The sequence below is a fragment of the Caretta caretta genome, chromosome 4, assembly GCF_965140235.1.
Source record: "Caretta caretta isolate rCarCar2 chromosome 4, rCarCar1.hap1, whole genome shotgun sequence".
NCBI lineage: Eukaryota > Metazoa > Chordata > Testudines > Cheloniidae > Caretta > Caretta caretta.
Window position 1 is genome coordinate 16,028,023 of NC_134209.1, and position 21,081 is coordinate 16,049,103.

The 21,081-nt window shown below is 40.4% G+C and overlaps 1 protein-coding gene across 31 annotated transcripts in view; it reads left to right on the forward strand.

Annotated features, from left to right (window-relative positions):
• Nucleotides 1-21,081, forward strand: part of ADGRL3 (adhesion G protein-coupled receptor L3) — an 810,612-nt gene that overhangs the window by 372,773 nt on the left and 416,758 nt on the right. Inside the window, exon 1 of one of the 31 annotated variants that reach the window (XM_075127420.1) lies at nucleotides 7,640-7,727. The exons of the other annotated variants lie outside the window; for them this stretch is intronic. The gene's annotated coding sequence lies outside the window, so the exon portion shown is untranslated. Of the gene's footprint in view, nucleotides 1-7,639; nucleotides 7,728-21,081 lie in introns of those variants that run through there. 31 annotated transcript variants of the gene reach the window in all.

Genomic DNA, 21,081 nt, shown 5'->3' on the forward strand with positions numbered 1-21,081 from the left:
TCCTGCCAGAGTGAATTCACTATTTTTGCTGTTACTCTTACACCCACAGTACATGCTGACATACAGTCATGCACCACGATTTTTAATAACTGTGGGTAGCAGCCAAGATTTTCAAAAGTGCTGAGCATCCAGTAGCTCCAGTTGACTTCATTGACACATAGAAATATAGGGTTTGCCATACTAGATCAGGTGACTGGTCCACGTAGTCTGCTGTCTCCAGCAGCAGCCAGCACCACTTGTTTCACAGGAAGGTGGAAGAAGCCCTGCAGTAGGAAGTAATGAGAGAACGTCCCCTCTAGGAGATTTCAGAGTAGCAGCTGTGTTAGTCTGTATTCACAAAAAGAAAAGGAGGACTTGTGGCACCTTAGAGACTAACAAATTTATATGAGCATGAGTTTTCGTGAGCTACAGCTCACTTCATCAGATGCATTCAGTGGAAAATACAGTGCGGAGATTTATATACATAGAGAACATGAAACAATGGGTGTTACCATACACACTGTAACCAGAGTGATCACTTAAGGTGAGAAATTACCAGCAGGAGAGTGTGGGGGGGAGGGGGGCAAACCTTTTGTTTACATTTACAGTGATAATCAAGGTGGGCCATTTCCAGCAGTTGACAAGAATGTCTGAGGAACAGTGGGGGGGGGGGGTGAGGGAGGGGGGGAATAAACATAGGGAAATAGTTTTACTTTGTGCAATGACCCATCCACTCCCTGTCTTTATTCAAGCCTAAGTTAATTGTATACAGTTTGCAAATTAATTCCAATTCAGCAGTGTCTCATTGGAGTCTGTTTTTGAAGTTCTTTTGTTGAAGAATTGCAACTTTTAGGTCTGTAATCGAGTGACCAAAGAGCTTGAAGTGTTCTCCGACTGGTTTTTGAATGTTATAATTCTTGATGTCTGATTTGTGTCCATTTATTCTTTTACGTAGAGACTGTCCAGTTTGACCAATGTACATGGCAGAGGGGCATTGCTGGCACATGATGGCATATATCAGAATTTCCTCCCAACCCTCATTAGTTAAAGATTGGCTTTGTTACGTTCCTTCTGGCCACACCTCACACACATTGTATCCACCAATGTACTGATACCCCTTTTTAGAGCAACAGGCCATCGGTGGAATTTTCCTATTTGGGTGATAAACTACCGGAGGAGGTACATTGCTGCGTTTATTGTAGACGTTGTCTTCAAGGTGACCTACTGAGTGGATAACTGCCAAGTGATCAAACACATTCTCACCTGGATTGAACAGAGGAAAAGAGCTGTGAACAGGACACACAAGGTTTTGCTATGATAATCTTAGTTAAATAAAGTATTAATTAGGGTGCAGTGTTAAAGACCTATACCTGAATTGCTTCCAGTGGCACTTTTGACAAGAGTTAAACATGTGGTTTTCTTATTTCATGTTTTAAAAGCAGTAATTAACAATACAATTTAGCTATCGCTAATCCTTGATTAAATGTGGGACCTTTTCCAATTCTAAAGTTATGGGATGGTGTTTATGTGTACACTGTACCCATTGCTACACCTGGTATAGATGTAGCCACTTTGGAGATATTGATTTGGAAATAGACCCTTTTCCCAGATACTAAACGTGACATGGTTACATTCACTAGCTCATAGCTGAGGGTTGCACTTTCACCTGGTATGCCCTTTACAATATGCCCATTTTAGATACATATTTTTTTAAGTGTGTGTGTGTGTGTATATATATGACACCAATAGTTTAGGCAATAAACTTCATACTGTCGATGTTCAGTCCTCCCCAAGTTTCGTGTACTGTTCACTGGAATGAGATTATATTGCCCCAAAGATGATGCCAGTGCACAAAAGAGTGTCCTTGCACCAGTATACCAAAGGGTGTCCTTGTACTGGGCTGCTGCCGTTGGCTTCCGACCACAACTACTACAGAGTTAAAGTTCACCATTTGGAGGTTTACGCCAGAGTTTTGTCAGCTTCCTTCACATGGTACTAGAGCTTGGGAGGTTAATTGGCTAGGTGTCTCCCCAAACTGACTGTTAGGACATCACGGCTGCTGCAAAGGAGGAACAATGCTACCTGATGCTGTGATCCTGTCTTAGTGTGGGTCCCCTCTGAGGCTGTTTGTATTGTTGCTGAGTACCTGTAAAGACATGTCCCTTTCCTAGTACAACATTGTGGGACTTGGTGTTATGAGTCTTTACTAGCTTTGAATTGGTAACTTAATTCCTTTAATTCTTTGTAAAGAAACCTCAGAATGACACAAGTTCTACAAATTCAAAATCAAATATTTAACAAGACTTTATCCCAGTATAGACATATACACCCCCCCCCCTTTGTTACGGGGATAATATTGATGATTATCTCAACACCATGTTATTTTTAGCTAGATCTGGATTTTATATTTTAATTAAGTCTGATTATAAGAACCAAACAATATTTATTATTATGATTTCTTATTAATATATTATACCATACTATACACCATTATATTACACATATAATATTGTATATTATATCACACATGTATACTATACTATACTATATACTATAAAACACTGTAGCTGTAATATAGCTATTAAAGGTAGAACTCTACATTAATATAATGGTGGTTTGCCCAATGAACTTCTGAATTTTAACATGGGTTTTGCGAAACAACTGGCCACATTGCCTTACAAATTTCAAATCAAAATTGTGTGTGTGTATACATATATATGTATTGGGCATAATATTGTATTGGGCATATTGTAAAGGACACACACACACACACAAACATTAGTTACAATTAAATTGTTCATTGACAAACACCTATATTTATGACTTGACTTTTGCAAAGATTGAACCACCACTGATGTTTTATAAGGTCACACCCATGAGGGTTAAACCCAAATTATAATTATAAATAGTGTGATACCACAAAGAAAAATGTTTAATTATTAATATTTTTATTATTACGATTATGCACAATCTTGTGTGCAAAAATATTGTTGTTGCAACAAAAACTCCCCAAAACCATAATTTAGTCATGTGGCACAAAACATAGAACTCACAGACAAGTAATTGCAACATAGCAACAAACCATACCACCAATGGATTAAACATTGTTCAGAGCAGGTCCAACAAACCTAAGAGTTGAAATAATTAATCGTTCGTGGTTTACAGCTTGGTTTGCCTATAGAAGAGGTCTGATGATTTAGTTAGGAGCCAAATATGTTTTCTTTAGACCCTAGATTAAAACACAAGTGGGTAAGAGAGAAAAAAATATTAACATATATTAAAGTATTAACTTTATTTGTTTAGGCTATGTAAAGGGAAAATTGCAAGAGATAAGCAGAATATTTTCTTTTGGTGAATTCAGACTTGTAACAGTAGCTATGATTTAGGTTGTGGGTGGCAAAGGCAGCTGCATTTTGCTTTGATGCTTCCTGTGTAAAGCAGAAAGATTATACGTTGCTGGCTTCCTTTAGCATGCTGGATATGTCTGAAATTGCAACTAACTTGATACCTATTTTTGGAATAATAATGCACAGCAACTGATTTAAATCCCAAAGTTTTGTGACTGCAATTTGGCTAATATAAATAGGCAAGTAACAAAACAATATTAATACTTGAATTTCCCCTAAGGGGTGTTACCCTCGCTTCTTTTCCTACTGCCTCCTACTTACAGGTGTGTGTGTGGGGGGTAGTTAGCAAGAGTTTACTTTACCTTGTACATGTACATTAGACATAGTTCAATGAGTCTAAAAGGATGCTGAATTAGGTGTTTTATGGGTTTTTAATATTATTCTGTCAGAAGCAATTCGCTATTCCCACTTCCTCTTTTCTCCAAGAAGCTCCGAAGCATTTCCCCTATGTTTTTTTTTTTTTACAGCAACCTGTTAGCTGCTAGTCAGAGATTCAGTGTTTTTGTTTCCTGTTGGGATGGAAATTATAAAATAAAAGCACAGTGACCTTTAGCCTGACAGAGAACAAGATATGGCTTAGGGTTTCTACAACTGGTAAGAGTTTTGCGGGGTGCTGAGCTTTTGGTACTTTCTGGTATGTAAAAGTTTTTTTTAACATTTTATTTAACCATTCCTATGCAATTTAGTTTCCTGGATTGTTAGCGCCCTGCTTTGGTGGAAGTGTGGCTCATACTTACAAACTGCACTTTCATTACCCCTGATAAGTCTTAGCTGTGTGTGATATTTCTATGTACAATTTTTTGTACTTTCCCTGACTATATCATACCACATATTAAACATATGATCATATGATCAAACCCCACTGACTAGGGTTATTAAAATAGCCTGGCTATGTTGCATTTGTACAAAATCTCCTTCATGATCTTGAATGCATTTTTTATACTGTATTTTGGTCGACCACAACTAGGTTCCCGGAAATGTCGGGTAACTTACTCCACTCACCTTCAAATCCTACTCCAGATGAGCTCAATTAAATTCTACTAGTTAGTCTAATTAACACTTCACGCTATACATATGTGTATAGAGATACATACACAGAGGCATCCCTCCTTAAATAATTAACCCCTTAACCAGTTTCAACAATGACTTAAACAAGTCCAAAGAAACAGCAGAGGGGAAGGAGGGGCAGCTCCCTCTCTCTTCCCTCAATGGCTAATGTGCTCTTAGCTTATTGAGTGGTTATTACCCAGTCTGGACCTACCGAGCAGCAATGGGGAGGCTGGTGGCAGATGGATTTGGTCGCAGCCCAGAAGAGCTGAGAGGACTGAAATAAGGTAGCTCGAACCGTACAAGTTCTGAGTTACTGTGGCCTCTTGGTGGCAATTAATACATAAATTAATCAACTTTCCCACCATCATGGAGTATGGGTCACCAAGCTCTGTGTGACTGCCATTTTTAACTTCAGGTACCGTAATATTATCACAGTTCAACTTACAAAGCCCCCTTAACACGTGTATAAAGGAATCTCCTTCTTGCGAGATTCTAAACCCCAGTGACTAGTTAATAATACCCAATGAGGATGCCCTCGGAGTGCAGTGAGGGGTCCTTACACAATTACAATATCCATGGAGACCTAATGGTGGGAGGCAGGTGTTCCCCCACAAGACATATCAAATTAGTCTGATGGTCAAGACCTCAAGCGTTCCTTTGTGTCTATGTCTACAATTTCTCCCTGGAGGCCATATTCCTCTCTGTATTGCAGAATTAATCAGCTAAGAAAAGCAGAAATAATGTACTACAGGCAAAAAAACCAGAAAGGAAACAGTTGAGGAAAAAGAGGAAGTCCCTGGTGGGATGTACGGTGTTTCTGACTGGCATCAAATTCTGGCTGAGAGATCATTTGGATTTCAACTTAGAGTTTTACTTCGAGTTTCCTATTCCCGGTAGGGAGGTTGTCCCTGTGTGCCTCTCAGGGTCCTATCTGGGGTGCCAATCTGTAACCTGATCTTAGATTATGTATTAATTATATTGATTACTTAAGAATCCCGTTATCACTTTGAGGGTTGAAGGTTCTTGCCCCAAGATCAGACCCAGTATTATTTAAATTATTATATGGTTGGGAACCCTGAGGTGCACAGTTGCAACTTTCACAATATAGGAACTCTTTTATATTTACAAATATAGTTTATTAATACTTTTAGCACAGTCACAAACACCCCAACTTAGTAAGGTAGATAGAGATACTACAGAATGTACATCTACACACCCATATGCTCTCAACATCTCCTGTAGATCAACCTGAAATGTTAGCCATCATCTTCTTCAGCACCATCACCTTCCCCATCATCACAGTGGCCATCATTCTGGCACCTCCCAAGGACTACATCTCTCTCTCCTACTTCCCCTAGGCTCAGATGCCACTTTTATAATATGTTACGCTGACTCAGTTATGTTCAGTTCATATTCAGTAGGTGATTTTTCCTTTCTCTTATTTTTATTTCCTCACCCCACTGATGTTGGAGTGTCTTTTTCCTATAGGTTAATATATCAATAATCCCAACTTATTATATACATCAATTAATTACTGTAGCCCTTTTGTGGTTAGATACCACATTTGTTATTTCTGTCCTAAATGGTTATTTCAATTCTTTCCAAGTTGTAAGTTGTGGTGTACCTGTTAAGTTTAAAAGGGTATGAACTTAGGAAAGCCCCTATGCCAACCTTCTTTAATGCATCCTCTGTGTTAAAGGTTGCAGTCATACATAGACCTTACACTTTAGCTACATTTATCTAGGTGAAAGGTCCCAGACATATGTATGCTAACTTTGTATTAGCTTACCATACAGAATGTGGCCTTCAGGTCCCTTATATTAGGACAAAATATACCCTAATATAAACCTATTATAATAAAAGAAATAGTTAAACCTATAAGAAAATAAGAAACTTATATGAAAAGATATATATAGGCAAGCAAGCAGGCTAGCCTTAAGTATATCTCATGTACCTGTTATGTACGTCAGTTCATTGCCAGGACACTTCTGTGACTGAATTATTTACCTGTGGTCAGAACTTTCCCTTAAACTCTATTTTGAGCTCCCCAAATACTTGGGGTTTTTCTGTTGGGCTGTCTATCTGTTCAAAGATCATAGGTCTCAAACCTTATGCTAACTTGCTGAAGCTAATGTCTTACAGGATACAGACCTGTAGATTTCTTGCATTTCTGCTGAATATTAAGCAAAGCAGAATATAATGCAAAACAGTAAATATAATGAAGGCAAACTAGCCCACTGGGCTACAGTTGTTGAGAAGCTAAGATCCCTGCTCTGAAGCAAACACACTGTTAACATGTCAGGCTGAGAGGGCAAAGCAGTGTGAACTTTCCAGACTCGCTGCTCCTGGAGACTCAGCCCCCAAATTACACCAAGAAGAAGGAAAACTTTTAAGGGGTTGCTACATTGTGTGGTTTTTTGCTATGTATAATAGCCCTACTGCTCGGAATAAGAGTTGGAGTCATTCAAAACACTCCATTGCCGTGTGACAAATAACCATCACTGCCTGTTTTTGTAACCAAAAACTTCAAAGAAGTGGTGGTTGGTAAGTATAGTCGAAGCCTCTTAGGCATTCAGCATTCCAGAGACTGTCCTGATAATGGCCATCTGTGTGCTTACCTCAAGGCCAGTGATGGTCTCTCTCCAAACTGTACAGCAACAGACATTTTCCGAAATGGAATGATCATACGAAACAGTGCCATCCAACCACGACTGTTTGTGGTGCAACGGCAGCTGATATACTTGGTAGCTATGTAATCAGCATACTTGTCCCCAGGCTGTGAACACTGTGTCAGAGGGGGTGAAAAGGAGAAATGTGTGATTCTGTTGGGTAGAAAGTGGCTGGTAACTTCAGTGCAGTAGGAGGCTGGGGAGGTGGGTTTGATATGCTTTTGTTCAGCAGCCCCAATTTTATTGCTCATGTACATGGTGTAAAAAATGAACACCTAGGAAGGACGAGGTCCCTTCCCAGATGAGAGATGTGAAAGAGAGTGAGGAAAACATTGTACTAAGTCATCCCAAAAAGGCAAACAAAAGCACGACAGCAACCTATCAAACGAGACAGTCCAGCTGCCGCCTCTGTCATATTAGCATTCTGACAGTTTCTGTGGCACTATCTTGCAGGAGAGGGGGAGGAAAATTCTGTTCTCTGGATAGAAAACTCAGCTGCTGTTCAGGAGTACATAGTGTACGTTTAGTCGATAGACTTAGCTTCATGGTCAAACAGCGGGGCAGCACTGAAACCAGCTCAGGGATGGAAGCTCATCATGAAAGGAATCTGCTGAAAACATATGTGAGTTTGTATGACAGATGCCAGTGCCCTGTTTAATCAGACTTCTTTCTCTGTAATTTAAGGTCACCAGGTTTTTGACCCTAGACAGTGGAACCTATTGAGCAGTTCAGTGAGCAGTTACTTGTCTTTCTATTGCCAGCTTTTGATTCTAAGCTCAAGTTTTGACTCTGTCTGTTGCTCAGTAAAAGGTGTTTCGCCCTTGAAATTTGGTAAGGGCTTTGGCCAGAGAAAAACATTTTGGCCATCTCTGAGGTGCCTGCCACACTTCACCTGTGTGTGGTTCTGTGTCGCCATCTATGAAATAGGGATAATGGTGTTTCAGTTGCCTTGCAGACGGGCTTTTGGGGTTGCAGCACAGTGCTTGAGAATGCAAAGTACTTCAGTGTTGTCCTTGTTATTAGCTGTTACACGGGCATGGTCATCAATGTCTTGGTTCGTGCATGTGTTAGAGCACTAAGAATGTCCTCAGGTGGTTAGCTTAGTACACTTCCGGAGTGTACTCTGCTAATGTGCCCAATGGCATTCTTAGTGCACAGTAGGAGTGTCCACACAGGGAGTTAGTGCGGAAGAGCTGGGGCACACCAGCTACTGTGAGCATTTTCCCCATGCAGACCAGCACTTAGCCAGCCAGTTGGCCTCCTTTCCCCCCCTCACAGGGAATTCTCTATCCCCCAACCGCTGTCTTTGGGGAAGAGCAGTGTTGGCTCAGCCCTGGTCCTTCCAGTGGTTCTGTCCGCCAGTTCCTCCATGTCATGTCTTGTTGGTGTGGCTGTGAGGAGGGCCACCTCTCCCTCCCCAGCAAGGCCCCAGGGTAGACGGGAAGCACCTTGAATCCCATCCCACAGAGCTGTTGGATGAGAGAAACTCTCAAAGCACTTAAGCCTGGGGGGAAGCAGCATTTCACAAGGCCTCGTGCAGTAGGGAGGGAATCCTCTGTGGTTCCCTAGCAATCACACTCGAGCATTTACTGGGCTTCAGTTCTTGGAGGGGGACTCCACAACCTCCCGAGGTAAGTTCTTCCCGTATTTAACTATCTTTGGGTTAGAAAAATTCTTCTCTAATATCTAACCTAAATCTCCCTTGTTACAAACTAAGCTGATGAATTCTTGTCCTTTCCTCAGTGGACTTGAAGAACACTTGATCACTTGAAACAATCTTTTACATATTTGAGGACTGTTATGTTCCTCTCAGCCTTCTTTAGACTAAACATGCCCAATTCTTTCAACCTTACCTTGTAGATCAGGTTTTCTAAACCTTTAATCACTTTTGTTGTGCTCCTGTGGACTCTCTCCAATTTGTTCACATCTTTTCTTAAAGTGTGGTTCCCAGAACTGGGCACAGTACTCCAGCTGAGGCCTCACCAGTGCTTAGCAAATAGAAACAGTTACCTCCTGTGTCTTACAGTGCTCCTTCTAATGCATCCCAGAATCAAATTTCCTCCTCCCTCCCTTTATTGTTGACTTGTATTCAACCCCCAGATCCTTTTCAGCAGTACTACTGCCTGTTCAGTTATTCCCCATTTTGCAGCTGTGCACTGCATTTTTCCTTCCTCAGTGTAGTACCTTCCATTTGTCTTCACTGAGTTTCATTGTATTGGACCAGTGATTTCAGCCCCTGATGCATAGAGCAGTAGCATGCATAGTGCAGTAGCATACTGAGTAGCAGGTGGGCAGTGCACATGGTGGGCCCAGCACTGAGGCCGCTAGGCACGGTCAGGATTAAGCTTATTCTGATCTATGGTTTCTGACAGCCCAAAGGATTAATCTAAATGGCAGCAACAATAATGGCTGCCTACCTGAGGGTTGTGAGATGTTGGGGATGAAGGGACATTTAGGAGAGGAGAGGAACTGAGGAAGAGGAGGAGGAAGACATGCAGTATTAAGGTAAGGGGGGATGTCTATAGGAGTTAAGCAGAGAGGAACTATTTCTTTGTGAGAGGTCAAACCTGTTGAAGGATCTCTACCCCAGTTAATCTCAAACTCCCCTGGCTGTGGGAGAGGATGCAAACCTTTTGTGTTATCACCTTTACAGTTCAAAATGAGATTGCTCCCATAAGGTGAGATGTAATTTAATTCTCTTGGAGAGCCTCAATTCAGGCAGGGCTGAGACATTAGAGCTTCTTTACAAACAGTCCGATGACTTCACTCTGCATTCGTTATCCTTGCCTTTTCTCTTGTCACTCCTTCCATTTTCCAGTTGATAAGAACCTTCTACCTTTCCATTTGGCCAATTAAATGCTGTAAATTCAGCGACAAGGGCAGCATTAAATTTCTAGGACGCGTGTCTTATCATGGAGCTCCTTCCACGTTGCTAACAGTATTTGATTCATACTGAAGGGAAATTCATGAGCTGAATCCTCCTCACATAACAGCACCATTGTTAACATCTCTTGTTCTCTCTCACCCTCTTTTTTCCCTCCCATTCAATTTGTCAAGCACACTTTAGGCAATCAAAGGCCAGAAAATCACTTTCATTCTTGAGGAAGATCTTCTGTGTCATTTTATCTAGATCCAAAACTACTAATTCTCTGAAGAAAAGCTAATAGAAACGGGGACTTAGTGCAAGACTTGCAGTTTCACTGTGTCTCGCAAGTCATATTAATGTAGAACTGCAGAGATGACAACCCTCCGTTCAAGATTAAAGAAAACTCCCTTGCATGCTTGAGAAGCTGTGGGTACAACTACCTTTTCCTTTGTGTTCGTGTTTAATGCAAAAAGGCATAGAGCCAGCTCTGACGTGTAGCAGACTGGTAGGAAAGCAGCTTTGAAAGTGTGTAGTTTACATGCTGCGGAATGTGCACATGTGGATGTAAAAGAAAAGAGAAATATAAAGCACCAAAATGAGCTTTTAACAAATTCTAGGCTGGCTGTAGCATCAGCAGGAACTAAAGCATGTTCTCACAACATAGGGAAGGCAGAGTTAAACTCTTGTGTGTTGTGTGTATGTTAACACTGTGCTTGTGGGTTGGAAGACAGGTCAAGATTCTCAAAGCTATGTAGGCACCTAACTCCCACTGACATAAATGGAAGTTAGAAGCCTAAATACCTTTCAGGATCTGGGTCACAGTCTCCACTATGGAATGATCTGTTGGTAACTAATTCTATCGGGGGGCTGGAACAATTTTTATAGTTCAGGTGCTGAGAGCCATTGAACCAAACAGTAAACCCTGTCTATAATGGAACCCACTTCAAGTCGGGGTGCTGCAGCCTGCCCCCCGCCGCAGTTCCAGCACCTATTAATTCTATTGCAATGATATTGCTAGTACCTTTTAACTCTCTCTTAGCAGAACTTAAAACCAGTAACGATTATCTGTTAATCATATAGGCGCAGGCCTAGGTCAAGAAGAGCACTTATACACTTAAGGTCCCAGAAAACACCTGCACACATGCTTAATCTCACTGGTGTCAATGGGACATACACATGTGCTTAAAGTTAAGGTGGGTTTTTAGCAATTGTAGTCTGTATGCAAGAATGGATGGGAATATTAGTAATTATAATATTACACAGTTATGTTAATAACAAGTTCCACTTCATGGCATTAGGGGGTTTTGCAAAGAGTAATTTCTGTAACTGATCTAAGAAAAGGTGTACTTGTGGCACCTTAGAGACTAACCAATTTATTTGAGCATGAGCTTTCGTGAGCTACAGCTCACTTCATCGATGAAGTGAGCTGTAGCTCACGAAAGCTTATGCTCAGATAAATTGGTTAGTCTCTAAGGTGCCACAAGTCCTCCTTCTCTTTTTGCGAATACAGACTAACACGGCTGTTACTCTGAAACCTGTAACTGATCTGTTTTGCAGGTTGAGGTGGGTATAGCCATTGGTCCATATGGATACCACTTTATAGACATACTTCATGGACATACATTCCCAATAGACTCCTTTTGCTCAGGCACATATGACTTCAAGGCAACATGCCTATCACATAAATGGAATACAACTTGAATAACATTGTATATCACGTGACATGTCCTGAAACATGATGGAAAACCTAAATGCCCGTTTCTGCTCCAGTTGAACTGAGAATTTTGCTCTTGGCTACGATGTGAGTGGGAACAGACCTTTGGGATAGATCGTTACCTGGTATAAATGGTCATAACTCCACTGATTTACATTAGCTGAAGATCTGTACTTTAGAGTGGTGTTCTGCCCATTTTCTTGGGATTTCTTAAAGTTCCACATTGTAGCACTTATCTGTCCATCTATGTATTTATAATGTGTCAGTGCATCAGTCATAAATTGTACTAGGAATATTCAGCCATTTCTTTTCTCAGTTTCTCTGCTATCTTCAGTTGATTTACTGAGATAAATATCAAGCCCCTGATGTACTTTTACTAAAAGAAGTAAATTAAATTATTTCATAAACATAGTAATCTGGTTTCCCCCCTCTTCCTCACATTATCCCTGCCCTGGCCACCACCTGTTCAGGAACATTAGAAAAGAAGGAAAGAGGAAGAAAAAGAAAACTGGTGCCATAATTTAAATCAGCTGAGTGGGTATATGTTTTTTACTTCTATTTCTTAATCTGTCTCTTGTTTTAGCAGTTGTAACCTGTCAAGTTTCTCTCTGTGGAAGGCTGGCAAAAGTACAGATCCCATTTGGATTTTTTTCCCTGTAGTCCAGACTCATCATAGTCACATTCCCGTAAATCAGTTGCTTAGCGTGAGAAGAATTTTATAGTTAATAATTCTGTGTTCCAACTGTTTTTGCTCCTGTTCTGCTGCAGTGACCTGTGTTCGTTCTCTCTCTCTCTCTCTCTCTCAAACTGCAATAGAACATCTGAGTTACAAACACCTCAGGAATGAAGGTTGTTCATAACTCTGAAATGTTCATAACTCTGACCAAAATATTATGGGTGTTCTTTCAAAAGCTTACGGTTAATGATTGACTTAATACAGCTTTGAAACTTTATTATGCAGAAGAAAAATGCTGCTTTTAACCATCTTAATTTAAAGGAAACAAGCAGAGAAAGTTTCCATACCGAGTACATCTTTTTAAAAAAACGTTTCCCTTTATTTTTTTAGTAGTTTATGTTTAACACAGTACTGTACTGCATTTTTTTTTATCTCTGCTGCTGTCTGATTGCGTACTTCCGGTTCCAAATGAGGTGTGTGGTTGACTGGTCAGTTTGTATCTCTGGTGTTTGTAACTCTGAGGTTCTACAGTGCTTGATTCATAATCTATTTTAATAACTTGAGTAAACTGAGGCATAAAGGGCATAGTGAAAGGAAAACAAACTGGGTTATTGCGTTTGCCGGATATGATCTTGGGGCTTTTTGTTTGGGGGTTTATTTAGAATATTTGTTAAATTTTGTTGGATTGTTTTGGGTATAAAAAATGCATGAATGCAATCATTCTGAGATGCTAATTTTATTCAAGTAAAAAACAACAACATAGAAGTTGAATTGTCAATCAGGTGCACTTACTATGGATGTTGTCTTAGCCTTCAGACCTGTAGATTCTGTTGTGTTTTTAATTTAGATAATTGGATTTGGAGCTTTTTGAGTGTTTAGGTGATATTTTCACCCTGGCTGTCTTCTGGTACTCACAGCAGCATTTGTTTTCTCCATCAGGGACTTTTTTTTTTCTTTACACCTTCTCTCTAATGTTCTTTATGTTACTGTAGAACTCTCTGCAGAATATCCTTGGCTCCAGGCACCAATGCAGCCCCGGTGTTAGCTCAGTGGCGCTGATTTGCTTTAATCCCTTCACACAGCTAATTTATTTTTTACTTACTGTCTTCGGGAGATCAGAGCTAATTATTTTGACTGCAGCTGTGTGTGTGTTTCTGAGAGAGAGTGAGAGAACATTTGAAATTGCAGTGCAAAAATTCTTCTCTGCTTGCATTAACTGCTTGCAGTTCCACAGATCCGAGGGCTCTGTTACACTTCTGGGTTTGTATTTAAATTTGGGGCAAAGATACTTCCCTTACACATTTCCATGTGCTGTATATGTGTGTCATTTTCTGTTATCCCAGCCATGTAACCAAGCTGCTGTGTATGTTTTCTTATAAAGGAACCACCTACTGTACCTATCAGCTGGCAGTGGCAAATTTATCCTCACTCCAGTGTGGCTTTCACTGATCCCTTTCCTGAAAGTTTACAGACATTATGGTTCAGGCATGCAGCCAACAGAGAGAGGATTTGTGTTGGTGTTTCTTTATTTCAGTGCCAAAGTAGGATTAGCTTGCCCTGAAAGGAGGAAAGAGGTGAGCTAGAAATGCTTGACCTGGTCTTTACCAGCTAGTTGCTCTTTATTTTCTTTTGAGCATTCCATAAACCTTTCTTTACTCACATGGATGAGAATAGGTTAAAATCCGTGAAAACCTGCTAAAGCCATACAAATCTCCTTGCCAGCTTTATTAAACCAAATCTGCCACCTCCCAGAAACGGAAGGGGCCATGCCATTTTCTCCATGAGATTTTGAGATTGGTTTTAGAGCTTGTTTGTGGATAATTTACGTTCTGTGGGCAGCATGTAGGAAGGGACAAATTACCATAATTCATTAGCCCAGTTATCTGACTGCATCCTGACAACTTCCCGTGACTTTGCGCTGTGTTCAAAGATCTCCTTGTTTGCTTGTGACTGTGTTTGGGTGAGAGCTGTAAATTCTCCGTAACATATCTGTGATTTGCTCGACTGTGGCATGAACATGGAAAACAGGGACAACGCTTTGATCTCCGACATTGTGATATCAACAGGGGAGAAAATTTAAAAAGCACTTTAGATTCAAGTTGGATTAAATTAGTTGGAATGTAAATTGACAGAGATTTGGCAGTAGATGTACAGTATAAAATCACTAACCCTTTGAATCAAGTATGAGTGCTTTCCAGTGATGGAAACAAATTTGCCCTAAAGCTCTTGTCTAAGAAAACTGGCTACAATTCCAGGCAGAGAACATAACATTTGCATGCCAGAACTAAGGATTTCTAGTACTATAAATGCATTAAAAATAATCATAATAAAAATAATAATAAGGTGACTTAATACATCTTTGTGAGAAGCACTTTGTTTTCATTCAGAACTCATAATATTTATTTTATCTGCGTTTCCTCTTAATAGGTTATTGGGCTGTTTTTGAGCCAAACACAGTTTGTGCCTTTCTCGTTGTATGACAGTTTGATTTGTTTGTTGATTCCTTCCCTAGATGGCTTGCTAAACAAAAATAGGGTAGTTCATTTAACAACCAAAATATTGCAGGATGTAAGTCCATAACATGGACTAGTACAGTAAGCTCTTTAAATCTTTGCAGTATGTTTGATTAGAATACGCGGAGTATGAACGGTTGCATTGACACAACAACAGTCACTAAGGGGTCTCACTGTTTCAATGATCAGTGAACTAAGCATATGCCCAGCACTAGGCTGTAGGCCATATTTTGAAGGAATCCACATACCGCCAAGGTGTTCAGGTTAGCAGACAATAATGTAAAAGTCAATACATACATTTCTATACCCAGTAAACACTACACAAGCTTCTCAAATACTGGTGTAAGTACAGAAACAAGGAGCCTTTAAGGCCTTTTGAGTCACCTGCTATAAACCTTCCTGGAGAGATTTGTACCGGAACCTGTCTATAAGAATTTCTCACATGGTAGAGATGACACATATTCTAAATTGTTTGTGTGCAGATCATCTGTGGGAGAAAACCAACAACAGCTTTTCAGAGAGACTAAAGATGCTGGTTGACGTCAGAGTGGAATGAGGATATGGAGGTAGAAATGACCACTTCCAAGGTGGAAGTCAAACTCAAACGGCTTAATAGGACTAAATCGGGGAGGGGCGGATAATCTCCATTCAGCAATATTAAAGGAACTGGCACATGAAATTGCAATTCCAATAGCAAGGATTTTTAGTGAATCTTTAAACTTGGGGCTTGTACCCTATGACTGGAGAATTGCTAATATAGTTCCTATTTAAAAAAAAAATGGAACAAAAGTGATCCGGGAAATTACAGGCCTGTTAGTTTGCTCTCAAATGTGTGCAAGGTCTTGGAACAAATTTTGAAAGGGAAAGTAGTTAAGGACATAGGGGTGAATGGTAATTGGGATAAAATACGACATGGTTTTACAAAAGGCAGATCATGCCAGACCAACTTGATTTTCTTCTTTGAAAAGATAGCTGATTTTTTAGACAAAGGAAATGCAATAGATCTAATCTACCTGGATTTCAATAAGGCAGTTGATGCAGTTCCACAAGGAAAATATTAGTTAAATTGGAGTAGATGGGGTTAATATGAGAACTGAAACATGTATAAGGAACTGGTTAAAGGGGAGTCTACAACGGGTTAGACTGAATGGTGAACCGTCAGGCTGCAGGGAGGTTACCAGTGGAGTTCCTCAGGGATCGGTCTTGAGACTGATCTTATTTAATATTTTTATTAATGACCTTGCCACAGAAAGTGGGAATGTCCAAATAAAATTTGCAGGTGACACAAAGGACGTATTGCCAACACAGAGGAGGACCAGAATATCGCAACAAGGGGATCTGGACAATATTGAAAACTGGAGTAATAGAATTAGGATGAAACGTAATAGTCCAAAGTATAAGATTGTGCACTGAAGAACTAACAACAAGAATTTTTGTTATAAGCTGGCATATCAGTTGGAAGTGATGGAGGAGAAATGATGTATTGGTTTATTACAGGATGACTATGAGTCACCAATGTCATGTGGCCATGAAAAAGGCTAATGCAATCCTAGGATGCATCAGGTGTGGTATTTCCAGCAGAGACAGGGAAGTGTTAATACCATTATACAAGGCAGAGGTGAGACCTCGTCTGGAATAGTGTGTGCAGTTCTGGTCTCCCATGTTTAAGAACGATTAATTCAAACTAGAACCGGTGCAGAGAAGGGCTACTAGGTTGATCAGAGAACTGGAAAACCTGCCTTATGAGAGGAGACTTGAAGAGCTTGGCTTGTTTAGCCTAACCAAAGAAAGGCTGATGGATGATATGATTGCTCTCTATAAATACACCAGAGGGATAAATAGTAGGGAGGGAGAGGAGTTATTTAAGTTAAGCACCAATGTAGACACAAACACAAATGGATATAAACTGGTGAACGACAAGTTGAGGCTTGAAATTAGATGAAGGTTTCTAACCATCAGAGGAGTGAAGTTCTGGAACAGCCTTCCAATGGGAACAGTGGGGGCAAAAAAACCTCTCTGGCTTCAAGACTGAGCTTGACAAGTTTATGGAGGGGATGGTATGATAAGACTGCCTACAATGGCATGTGGCTGACCTGTGACTGCTCACAGAGAATATCTCCAACAGCTGGTGATGGGACACTATAAGGGGAGGGCTCTGAGTTACTACAGAGAATTCTTTCCAAAGTGTCTGGGTGGTGAGTCTTGTCCACATGCTCACGGTCTAACTGATTGCCATATTTGGGATCAGGAAGGAATTTTCCCCGGGTTCAGATTGGCAGAGACTCTGGGGTTTTTTTTGCCTTCCTCTGCAGTATGGGGCCTGGGTAATTTTCAGGTTTAAACAAGTATAAATGATGGATTCTGTGTAAATCCTGTTTACATCACAATTTGAGGACTTCAGTAACTCAGCCAGAGGTTATGGGTCTATTGCAGGAATGAGCGAGTGAGGTTCTGTGGCCTGCAATGTTCAGGAGGTCAGACTAGATGATCATGATGGTCCCTTCTGGCCTTAAAGTCTGTGAGACTATTGTAAGGAAACACGTATGATATTTAGGCTCGAAGGGCAAGATTTTAAAAAATGGAAGCCTAACTTTATAGCTCCTAAGGTGGGATTTTGCAAAGTCCTTAGTGTTGGCCTAACTCTGCTTGCATTGACATGAGTGGGAGCATAGTTCAAGCACCTTGGGAAATCCCATCGTTAAGGGTATGTCTGCCCTGCATGCTCAGGGTGTGACAGCATCTCGAGTAGGCATACCTGAGCTAGCTTTAATCTAGCTAGTTGGGATGCTGGAGCAATGAAGCCATGGTAGCGCAGGCTATCCCCCTAAGTAATTACCCCGGGTTCCAGGAAATGTGCAAGTCTGCTCTGAAGCCTGTATAGTCATGGCTTTACTGCTCCAGTACCTGAGCAAGCTACATTAAAGTATGCTTGGGTACGTGTGTCTACTCGAGCTGCAGTCACACCTCATGATGGCAGTGTAGACAGACTCTTAGTCTGTACTGAGGTATCTAATTAAATGGCCAGGTTTTCAAAAGTGTTGTGCTATCACAATAGCTCTCACTATTGCCTGAACCCTTTGGGGTGTGTGCGTGTGTCTCTCTGTGTGTGTAGTGTTCACATTATAGTGGAGGGCAACAGTATAAATCAATGCTGATGGAGTCAGCATCAGTTTAGGTCAGGAATTCCCAGGGGTTGAGGGTGCTGGTGATCAAGGACACAGTGCCAGGTATATCAGTCATTATACACCCAGTCCCATCTCGCCCTTTCCCTCACTAAAAAGCCTTATTCCTACTTGGGTACTTCCCTGGGGTTGGGGGAAGTGCAATATACTGCAGAATTAGCACTCCTCTGTCCCCTTGTAGCCCTCCTCTCCTTTTCTGTACCCATCCCTTCCTCTGGATCTGCAGCCTTTGGGTCACCTTTACTGGTGAAGTTTGACTGTGCAGCCTTACGCCAGTCTGTCCGTGTTTATGTCATTTCCAAGGATGTCTCTACTTTAAACAATGCCTAATTGAATTATTGAACTGCAGCCTATCCTGTGTTTCCAGATAGTCCTGATTTAGAGCCCAAGCATCTGTATAATTTTAATTTGTGATCATTTGCCCCAATAGTTATCACATCTGCTAACAATAAATTACAGGCCCGGCTTGCAAAGCATAAGAATATCTAAGTTGCTTGTATATCTGCCAACGGCTTGTTTTACACCCATGCATGTGGAAGCTGGGACGATCTAGCTAATTCAACCAATAGAACAGAAAGAGAAGCACTATTCACTTCAACTCATGCACTCTGATCCTGCAGACACATGCAAGGTACTTCCATCCATTCATGTTTGCTGGATCAGGAACCATAGTTTGCTTTTGTGAAGCTTTCAGGATGAAACTTTAGCCGCACTGAAATCAGTGGGAGTTTTGCCACCAAGGCTGTTAGAACCAGGCCTCCACCCTCAGGGTTTAGAAGAAGCAGTGCTGGTTTTCGGGTGTAGTATCAGCAGCTCTTGTATGTGAGAGACTCGGCTTGCATTTAAAATAAGTAAGTCTCTCCCCTTGTTGCAGTACAAAGCTTGAAAATGTGATCCCTAAGAGCTCAAAACTCAGAAGGCAAATAAAAAGAGCTGTTAAGCAAATCACACGATTGGGGGTTGGTGGTTGGCTCATGAAAATGGAATGCTTGGGATTGGTGATATTATGACATTATGAAGTTGTCACTAACAGCAGGTTTTAGCCAAATCTCATTCTCTGTTTCAGCCCAGCATTGTTTGTTTGATAACTTTTGAATCTGGACGTTTTTACATGATTGGCTATTATCAGTGGACTGTAAAATGACAAACAGAAAAGAAAAAGCCTCTCGTTGAGTAATTATGAAATGCATTTGTCTTACTCCGCAATAAAGCACTGTACTAAAGAAAACACAGATACTGCACTGTGAAAATAGCTATTTTAACAAATACATTTGTATCCAGTTTATAATTTCACATAGTTTTGGAGGTTTTTACTGTTGTACTAGCCATGAAAGTTGTGCAAAACTCAGTAGCCATAAATATAATCTAGGTTTTCAATTAAACGCCTCCACTTACAGATCAAAGTTTTAAAAAATGGATTTGAATGCAGCCATGTATTTTGTTTTCTTACAAGATATAACGTTAAGGTATGGGCTGGGAGGGTGAAAACCCATTAACAGTTTGCTTTGAGCAATTAATCATTCTTTGTCCTCCAGACACAGTATAGTAATAATCTCAGCAAATGCAGCAGATCTTGCAATTGTATCCAGTGTGATCAAACAGCTTACACTCTCATTACTATTACACAATGCCCGAACAAGGTGGTAAATGATTTTTTTTAAGCTATGCCAAAGTGAGCCAGAATTCGTTGAAAATTGTTTTCTTCAAGCACTCATTTAAAGGAACAGACTTTTCTTCTATCTGATCCCTGGGGGCTTATCCCATGACAGCTATATATTGCCTTCTGGGGACCTTGGAGTAATGAACCAATTTTTCTCCCCAGGGAAATCTACAAAAAACAACAAAATAGAACATGTTCAGTTTTATATGTAAAGGTTGTGATGACATCAGTGTTCTTTTTAAACTTGCTAAGTCATATGTAATTCAATTCTCATGTACACAATTGTTTAAACAACTAGGTCACGAGCTCATTATGGTAAACTTGGTGGATTAAAGTTTTCTATCTCAGGTGTTTCTAGGTTATAAGTATAACCTTTTTCATGAAAGCTTACTGATAACGCAAGTTCATGATGGTTGTGAGCCTGTCCTATCCCTCCAGCTAAGTCAGCTCAGCATTATTTACTAGCTAGGAAGAGGAAGTCAAAGTGGTGGTAGTGATTCAGTAGAGGCTGTCGCATTTTCTTGGGCGTCACTACTGAGCCAGTTCCGCAGCATGGTGCTAAAGGGCACTGGGCATGTGTATTTGGAAGAGATGTAGAACATGGGTGCTGACTGCACTGAGCTTTTAAATGTCTCTGGCGTGTTTTGCCAATTAAGCAATTGTATTTTGTCTGTTTAAATTCACCCTGCAGTTTCAGCTGGAAGCACTGTTCTTCACTTCCTGCCCTAATCTGTTACATATTATCGCTGTGCACTTTTTAGCACCTGCCACGTTCCTCTCCAGGTTGAGATGCCCCTAACTGATGAGTGAAGTAATTCCTATAGATAGAATTTGCCCGAATTTGATTATTTTGTAATATTTTGATGGATAATATCAATGTTTATTTGTAAGCATTTTTTAATGTTCATTTAACTTTTCAGTGTTGTGAAAAATTATGAGTGGTTCAGACTGTAGGGGGGTCAGACAATAATTTTACTGACAGTAGGCATTGAGATGAAAAAGGTTGAAGCTTTATAACCATTAAAACATAAATTGACAACATCACATGTCAAAATATACAAGGTAAATATCCTGACATCAAACATTAGTTCTCAAGCAGAGTTTTTCTTTCTTTGACTATCTGTAAAGGTTGATTATTATTGATGGAAATATTTATTTTGTTGATATCTATGTGTATGGTGAAAATTGACATTTACTGACACTGACAAAAATCGAATCCTTCCAAGTCTACCTATAGGTGTTATAGTCTGAGGCTCATTCCAGCTGAAGAGCACTACAGAAAGTTATGCCTTTATTAGTATCAACTTCTTTGTTGTTTTTATTTGGTGGTGTGTGTGGGGGGGGGAGAACTGATTCTTGACTGTA